This window comes from Emydura macquarii, unplaced genomic scaffold (genome assembly GCF_026122565.2).
Source record: "Emydura macquarii macquarii isolate MOO-44397 ecotype Brisbane River unplaced genomic scaffold, CSIRO-AGI_Emac_v2 contig_2406, whole genome shotgun sequence".
NCBI lineage: Eukaryota > Metazoa > Chordata > Testudines > Chelidae > Emydura > Emydura macquarii.
Window position 1 is genome coordinate 1,187,694 of NW_027132543.1, and position 6,409 is coordinate 1,194,102.

The 6,409-nt window shown below is 38.1% G+C and overlaps 1 long non-coding RNA gene across 3 annotated transcripts; it reads right to left on the minus strand.

The window, feature by feature from the left end:
- Positions 1–2,500: 2,500 nt before the first annotated feature.
- LOC137161910 (uncharacterized) lies at positions 2,501–5,990 on the minus strand. Of its 3 annotated transcripts, XR_010922210.1 has the most exons (4): positions 5,297–5,425; positions 3,705–3,979; positions 2,949–3,116; positions 2,501–2,828 (listed from the first exon to the last, which is right to left on the minus strand). It is a non-coding gene; the product is annotated as an uncharacterized lncRNA (long non-coding RNA). The 3 variants fall into 3 exon arrangements; XR_010922209.1 differs by lacking the exon at positions 5,297–5,425 and adding an exon at positions 5,753–5,990 and having other exon boundaries at positions 2,949–3,979; XR_010922208.1 differs by having other exon boundaries at positions 2,949–3,979.
- Positions 5,991–6,409: the final 419 nt, after the last annotated feature.

Here is a 6,409-nt window from a genome sequence, read left to right on the forward strand (position 1 = left end):
TGGGCAGAGGACAAGACTACACCCATTAATACAGGGCCTTAGGGAAGACCATATAAATGCCATAGATCAGTTACTGTCACAATTTTTGTTGTGTTTGGGTTATATTTATATTAATAAAATTGCAGTTATTATTTATCATGTTACTTTGTGTCTCACTACCTGTTGCATCCACATCAATGTACACAACTAATGTAATAACACCTAAACATCCTACACTAAAAAAAATGTAATAAGGTCCTCAGAGTAGACAAGTAAATTCTGACTTAGAGTAATTGTTCAATTTTGGTTGCCTTACCTGAAGAAAGACTTAATTGAGATTAGAAAGTCCAGAGCAGGGTGATAAAGATGGTTAGAGGTAAGTAGCTCTGTGTATTCAGAGTATGTCTGTATGTAGCTTCCATAAAAAAACGTGAAAGGCAGTTCATTTAAAACAAAGTAAGTAATATAACTGATATAATGCACCATCTGGTTTGGCCTGAAAATTGATGATGAAGATATCATGCACAATCAACCTGTGGAATTCACTGCTCAAGGACGTCACTGGGATTAACATGTACTGTAGCCGGATTCTAAAAAGGATTAGATAAACGTATGACCTATGATAATTTTCAATTATGCAAGAAAAGACAATGTTACAAGGGTAGTCTGACCTCATTTCAAAATATCACCTGAGGGCTTACATATTTCAGGAAGGTATTTTTTTCATCCTATATATATTGCACAACTTTGCTAGAACTATGCTGGTTTTTTACTTTCTTCTTATTAGATAGCTATAAATATTCAACAAGTACAAAGGTCAGCAAAGACCAGATTTAGGAATTTAGATGCCTAAAGATACAGATAAGTGCTGTAATGGGATTTTTTTTTTAAAATTTCCTAAGTAGGTTAGGTTTATTTCAATGGGAATTAAGTGCCTAACCTACTTAGCTGATTAAAAAAAAAAAAAAAAAAAAAACCACATTAGGTGCCTCTCTGCTCTTTAGGTGCCTAAATACCTTCGAAAATATGGTGCTTCATGACCTCTGCAAACCTGGCAGGATCTTTGGGTTCAGGCTGAGGCCATTCCCCAAATACATGATGATGGTGGGGATAAACCTTGCTCTGCAAGGCAGTGATGATATGAAAACTGCATAAATGACAAGACACAGAAATATCAAAACCCTACATAACCCCTGTGCAGAAATGATCTTTTTGGCTTTTAAGTATGTTCTTTTTATTAAAAAAATAATTCCAGATTTATAATGTCAACTTTCTAATCACAGATGGATACTTATTAATTAGGGAACTTTAGGCACCAGTGACTCCTGTAAGTTTCTGATCCACCCCAAGAATTAGAGATAGAAGATATGTTTCTATTTTATGATGGTTCATGGCATTTTCACTTGTACCCATGGCTTTGAAAGATTTCTCTGAATCAGGAATAATTAAGAACATGAGTTTTACTTAGGCAAAAACTACAGCTATTTAAAGTACTTCCATTTTAAAAAGTATAGGAGGAGATTTTATTTTGGTGTAGATGTACTTTACTAATCCTTGGCAGATGGGAGGAAGAGATGTCAGCTTTTGGCAGGAAATATAGTAATCTGTCCTGTGGTATATAAAAAGCATACTGGAAGCTGTAGATTGTTTTTCCCTTGAGAAAGAGGAGGAGGTGGGAGCTATATTATCCATGGTTTCATAAAGTAATAATATTAATGTTAAACATACGCTTGTTGGTTGCTCTTTTGCATGGCACTAATCTTACCCATTTGCTAATTAACTCACATTTCAATAGTTCTGCATTAAAAATGCATCCAAATTTGAAAGAAAGCAGTGCAAAGGTTTTTTCTACTTGGGAAGTTGAAAAATGTATTTCTGTTTGTTTATTTTGAGGCAAAGAGAAAAACGTAGACACTTCTGAAATAAGTGAATAATGATAGATGTGACTGTTTGATGTCATCTCCTTCCCCATCCCATCTTTGTGTTTTTTGTTTTGTTTTTTATAAAAACACAATTCATGAATGAATTCAGGGTTTTATTAGTCTTCAGCCAAGCACTGTGAGAACAGGTTACTGTTACAGCTTCATTGAGCTCTGCTTTCAGACCTCAATCATAGGTCCTGATTCTTTCACCTCAGTGGGAGTTATTTGTATTCTGAAATGCGGTATAGGAGACAGTGGGTTGCACTGCCATTGCTATCCTTGTGTTTGGCCTTTCTCACATAAAGCATAGTTTTATGGTGGTTTTGTGATTCGTATAAATTAGAATCAGGATGACAAACTGATTTTAACTTCTGAAGAAGACAACATGGTGAAAGGAAAGCATTATCAAGCTTTTTCAACAGCTGACCATGTTTTAAGAAATAGATTCTCACATGGACCAATTCCCCTCCCAGTCACTATCATGTTGACCACCTCTGCCTCCCAATCAATGCTTTATGGATCACTTCCCATTCCATTCATGACCATGCAGCACCTGCGCATTTCTGTGTACATTAATTGCTAATACAAAAATATTAGGAAAGAATTGGTGTATTTTAATATTTAATTCAGTAGATGTTATCCGCTTTTTGCATAAATTAATCTCAATCTCTCATTTTGTTCATTTCATCTGCCTATCACATCCTTCTCTTCCTTTTCTAGTGAAGCCCTCTGCGTACCTGACATGATTCCCAGTACCTCAGTTTCTCTTCTCATATGAACATTCTTTCTGGTGGTTCTTGTCCTTGAGAATGGCTACAGTTACTTCTTCTCATCTTCTGTAGCAGTAGCCCTTAGTAGAAGCTGGGCACTTCTCAAGTCTTGTTTCCATGTGTCCAGACTGTCCTTTGCACTTAAGAGCATGGATACCTGGACAAGCATCAGGAATTATAGAGGGAAAAACAGTTTATCTATTGTGTCAGCTGTCTGGGGAAAGCAGCAAGTGCTCCTTAGAATTCAGTTAGAGAACCACTAGTCTAGTGCACTAACCTTTTCCCTGTTCTCTCATTAACTGCTATTCCTCTTCTTTAAAACTTACAGGCAAATTTCACAGTAAGTAGTTGGAGAATATAAATACCATATTTGGAAATAAGAGGGGCTCTGAATAAAAGGATCTTTTACTTCTCAGCAGAGGTTTCTCGACTTCATTTTGTGGCACTAAAAATAAACAAACCATAATCAAGTAAATTGTATCACATGAAGACAGAGATGCAGTGGCATTTCACCTTAAGGAAGCAAACAATGAGGTTTTGAGAGAGTGGAATAGAGATAATAATGGGTAGGTGCCTTTCAATATGTGTGTGCTGCAATGGATGCCTGACACCTAGTGCCAAAGTTGTTGTCATTCTAGCCCCTATGTCTAATGAATGCTAAGGTTCTAGAAAGAGTTAGAGGTAGAGAAGGCATGCTGTTGGTTGTGAATATAAAGAAACGTTAATCCCTTGGATCAGAGATAAGAAGGAAACGCCTGAGTCTTTAAAAATGAACAAAGGTGTATTTGTTTAACTGCTAAGTTTTTGAGAGTCTGTATCTTTAACGGCTATGTCACAGGGCATATTTGCCTTCTAGAACCAGTGCGGTGCTGTAGAGTCTCCATGCCTCAGTTTCCCCTATTGTCATCAATAAGTTCAAAGCTTTACATAAGGACTAGTTTCTTAACCAAAGATCCAACGAAAATATAAGCAAGCCTTCATTTTAGCGTCTTAGCTGAGAGACAGAGTCAGTGTTAGTTTCTTCCACTCCCACCTGGGTCCACCGTTCCTTTGAGCATGTTTCTCTTGCCTCGGGTCCCTTCACTGGAATTAGGTCTCCTGCCACTACCTAGGAAGAAACCTTCTCCAGAGCCAGGTGTCTGTAGATATCTGTCAACTGCAGCTCTTCTCTGGAGCAGGATGTGGGTCCTGACAGGCTGGGTTTCCTGCCTCTGTGAGTTCCCTGTCCCTCAGGGCAGGTTTCAGCCCTCTTTCTCTGGTGATCTTTCTGACTCAGATCTCCTGGAAGCTTCTGCCCTCAGGAGATTCCTGTCAATAGGAATAACCCCAGTTGAGCCCTGGTAATCCAACATCTAGATAATTAGCAGGGATGCCATTTCAGATTTTGGTGGGGGGTGAAACAAGTTTAACCATGCTTCCAGGGGCTACTTAGGAACCTTAAAATTCTAGTTTTTTGGCAGGTAATAACTTAGAAATTAGCTGACAGGCACATTGTATCTAATTCCTATATAAATAAAAATATAACAAATAACAATTAAAGCCATATTTTAAGTTTATTTATACATTTAGAACAACCAGGAGATAATACAGTAAAATATTCACAATCCCAAATCTGACTAGGTGGATAATGATGACAACACTGACTTAGGCCACTACAAATGAAATAATTTTAAAAAATGTAATGTAGTTGGTAACTACTTATGTGCTTTACTTTCTGATTTTCTCTAAGTGTAGACAATGGAAAAAAATCAGGTCTACTATTTTTAATTCATTAACTTTCAGTGTGCTAGTGAGTGTGCCAACGTTTGGGTTTCAAACATTGCACAGGAATCTTGGTCTAAGAACTATTTTCAGTCAGATACATACCCTTTTAAAAAAAGGTTTGGGGATTTTTTTTTTTTTTTTGGTAGTCTATGATTTTATAACTTTGTTTAAAAAAAATAAAAATCATAGGTGCTGGAACTAAGGGTGATGGGGGTGCAGCATTCCCTGCCTTGAAGTGGTTTCCATCATATACAGGGCCAACACAGTGGCTGCATAATCTCTAGTCTAGATTATTCTTGGGCATGGTGTTTTTGGAGATCTTTCTAATCCATCACGAAAGAAATTTTCTGATTATGTGTTGTAACTTCGTTTTTCACCACTAACATAAAAGAGCTGATGCTAATCTACAGGGGTTAAGATGAACATTTAGAAGTTTGTCAAAGGGGAAAGTACTATTAGAAAGAAAGTATGTGCATTAATTAACAAATGAAAGAAAGGATGCACTTAATGGCTCAAAAGTAGCTGAGATACCAAACTTTTTTTTAAAACCTCTTAAAAATCACTATCTAGTGTATAATTAAATGATGGATATTAGCAGCATGGATCTATAATGAACAAATTTTAGCAGCTAAATCTTACAAATTGTTCAGATTGGCTTGGGTTTATGAATGCTGAAAGTTTTATACATATGATTATGATAAATACAAAGGATTAAGTTGGAAAGGAGTTTCCTGTATTTTGCTGTAAGGATTTCAGTTAACATCACTTAAAATGAAATTTGCTGAGGTACTGAAGTTTGTGAGACTATGCCCTCCTCAGAAATTATAAAGAGTAAGTATAAGAGGAGCTAAGATTACTTACTAGATGGAAGAGAAAAACATACAGCACAGCAAAGACACAGCTACAAAATGGCTGCTTGAAGGGAATTGTTTGTATCTGCACATATAAAGGACCAGCAGCTCCTCAAAAGGTATTCTGGGAAAAAGGTCCTAGAAAAGTGCAACCCTGGGGAGATTTGGTAAGATCAAGGCATTCACAGCATTTATGTGTAATAGCCTCTATGGAACTATCTGGTAACTTGACCAAAGCCCATTGTAGGCAAAGGAAAGGCTTGCTCCTCTCCCCGCTCCTCTCACTGGCCTATTCTTTATTCAGCAAATAAGAATGCAGAGGTGTATCTGGCAGAGCCAACAGCAGGGCAGGGAGCCTCTGTACCACTTTTTCATTCCTGAAACAAACACCCACAGTTAGAGGGAGGAAGGAAGCTCTCAAACTCTGTGCTGAGGTCTGAAGATTTCATCATGATCTACCTCTCACCTTCACACGTTGACATGTTAAAAAGGCAGGAGCAAGCCTCTTGTGACACCAGGAGAAACAGGGCTGTTTAAGTGGAGAAGAGGCTGCTGCCCCAGGCACATTCAGGGGATAAATGATCTTCACAAAGAGCCCAGCTTTGGCAGTTTGAGGCTGCAGGAGCAGTACTGAAGAATGACCACCTGTAACCATTCCCTGCTGTGAGGAAATAAGCATGTGCTGTCACACCACAAATATTGTTTAAATTGCACTTACAACTTTCCCATTTTTTTCCAACTCTCTGATTTTTTAGTGAATGGCAGTAGTACCAGTGTGGCCATTTATTCTGCTATTTAATCCCACTTCTCTGGCAGTGTTCCCAGCTGTTGCTATAAAAATTGGGGGGGGGGCTTCTGTCCCCCTATGCCCTCCCTAAATGATGCTCCTGCTAATTAGCTGCCAATCAGTCACCTCTAGGTCTACTGAGTTGGCTCCTTCTCCCTTACAGGAGCCTGTCAGAGTTAGGCTGGTCTCTGATTCTCTTAAAGGCTCAGCCCCCATGACAGGCTACTTTAAACTCTTGATTGATATCCAAAGAAGCATGTTGACAAGAAACGTATGGACATAGGTGACACCTAGCCTGAAGCACACTGTAACGGAAATTAGTTTAGTAAGATGCTC